Source organism: Pteropus vampyrus, unplaced genomic scaffold (assembly GCF_000151845.1).
Source record: "Pteropus vampyrus isolate Shadow unplaced genomic scaffold, Pvam_2.0 Scaffold296, whole genome shotgun sequence".
NCBI lineage: Eukaryota > Metazoa > Chordata > Mammalia > Chiroptera > Pteropodidae > Pteropus > Pteropus vampyrus.
This window is the reverse complement of record NW_011889077.1, coordinates 323,852-326,110: the sequence shown is the minus strand read 5'-3', so window position 1 is coordinate 326,110 and position 2,259 is coordinate 323,852. Positions and strand designations below refer to the sequence as shown.

The 2,259-nt window shown below is 65.8% G+C and overlaps 1 protein-coding gene across 1 annotated transcript in view; it reads right to left on the bottom strand.

The window, feature by feature from the left end:
* UBE2G2 (ubiquitin conjugating enzyme E2 G2) overlaps nucleotides 1–2,259 on the bottom strand; it is a 105,059-nt gene that overhangs the window by 33,061 nt on the left and 69,739 nt on the right. The window lies entirely within an intron of this gene.

Genomic DNA, 2,259 nt, shown 5'->3' with positions numbered 1-2,259 from the left:
TGCTGTGCCCCCGCCGCCTCCTGCCAGCCCAGCCGCTGCCGCCCGGCCTCCTGCGTGTCCCTGCTCTGCCGCCCCGCGTGCTCCCGCGTGGCCTGCTGCGTCCCCGTCTCGGCCCAGAAGTCCTGCTGCTGACCGGGCACCGCCCCCCAGGGCCGGGAGGCACTGTGGGGAACCCCATCTCCCCTCACAGCTGTCGTCAGGATTTAACCCCAGCATGAGTGTCCCCATGCGTCTCAGCATGAAGGTTCGCTGGCCTCGAACCCTCACAGCCAGGCTTAGCGGGTCTGCAGCCTCCACATCAGGCCCGGACGAGCTGAGATGGCCCTCTCCTGTTATTGGGGGGTCCCCAGGTTGTTCCTGACGGCCATGACCCCCAGCCCTTCTCACAAAGTATTGCTGGGGCCTCTGCCCAGCCCCCACCCCCACCCCGCCCCTCACGTGCGTGTACTGAGCTGAGTGAATAAATCTGCAGTCCTGGCCACTGCTGTCCTCTGTCCCAGCCTCATCGGGCCAGCATGGCCCTGACTTCCGCAGCCTTGGACACAAGTCAGGTCCTGGGACCTTCTCTGATGGCACTGAGTTCTGAGGCCCACCCAGGGCGGCCCCTGGCCCCTTGCTCCGGTGTCTGGGCCTCTGGGCAGCTCTGGGGTGGCTGTGGCCGATAACCAGCTGGCCAGCGGGCCCTGGGGGAGAGGGTCCTGCTGCCCAGGCCTTGCTCTCCCTGGTGGGTCCGAGGACACCGGGGGACAGTGCCTAAGCTGGCCAGGCCAGGGGGCGGCTGGGCCGGGCCTTCCTGGGGCGGAGCTGACACAGAGGACCTCTGCACACGGCCGGCTCCCCGGCTCTCCCCTCGAACCCTACTGTTCTACTCAATGTCCCAGCCCTGCCGACGGGGCCTCCGCAGGCTGACGACAGCTCCCTTTCCCCGCTCAAGTCCAGCCTGTGTGTGGCAGAGGTCAGGGGAAGAGGTCAAAGGGTGAGCAACTCAAAGGGCCCACGCTCCGGGGTGTGAGCCCCAGGCTTGCCTCCCATGTGGGGTTTTCCTGTAGGGCCAGTGCGGATGGGGCCCCCACGCCTCCCCGACTTCCCACGCCCAGCCCTCGCTCCTGGACAGGTCCCGTCTGCCACCTCCTCCCTCTCCATCCTCCCCTGCTAAGGACGACCCTCGCCTCCCAGGACCCCATGAAATACAGCGAGGCGCTCCCCAAAGGGAGGCAGGGCAATGTGAGTGGCCCCTCGGGACAGGTCTAAGAGACCCCCTGACCCCCGGGTCTCCCCTGGAGAATCTGGCCCTGACGCCCTGGGCTGGGCTGGGCTGGCTTTTTCCGGAGCCATCCGCATGAAAGAGGGTGTTCAGGGAACCCCTCAGGGGGACTGGACCTGGAGGGTGCGGACACGTGCCAACAGGCCCGCACCCACAGTCCCTCCTCCTACACTGCTGCTGCTTCCCCTGGGGAGCCTGCCCCTCCCTCCTGGGACCCTGCCGTGGGAGAGGGGGTGAGAAATCAACACCCCCAGCTGTTACCGGGCCAGAAAACTCCCCAGGCCTCTGCCCAGAGCAGCCTCCCGCTGGCCAACCTCATCTGCCTCCCAGAGAGCAGTGGACTGGGGGCCCCTGCCTCCTGTGGCCTGGACCCCTCTGGGCTGCTGGTGAACCCGTAGGCCACTTCTCTGACACCGGTATTTAAGCGCACAAAATGTAATACTCCAGTTTTCAAGGGGGGTCAATGGTGTGAAAGAGAAGTTACCATTTGGAAACAAATGATATAGCGGGGTGGCCTCATCTTGAAGGCATTACCCGGCTGGAGGAGCGGCGGTCTCACGTGGATGGGGACAGGATGTTCCCCCAAATCTCCCCGTGACAGTCCCAAGTGACAGTCCCCACTGGGCTGCAGCGTCTGGGTTGGAATCATGACGACAAAGACGCAGTGTTTCCCGCTCCAGGTCACGGCCCGAATTCTACGACCGGGACCCAGGACGGAGCCCCGCGGCGCCAGCAAAGAACACCCTGACTTAACCAAAAGAAGCCCCTAAAGCCACCTGCTTGCGCGCTGTTCTGTTCCGCTCTGCAGGGACGTCAGCGGCCGCCTGTCACCAACAGTGGTGACCCCTTTCTGGAGGGCCCCAAACTCAGCCTCGCCCCCCCCACCACCACCCCGGGGCGCGCGACACACAGCCTCCAGGCGGAAGGTGGTTACTCAGCGCAGGGCTTCCCTGAGCGCGCACCCGGAGCCAGGGGGCGCGCGGACCCTCGGGCGT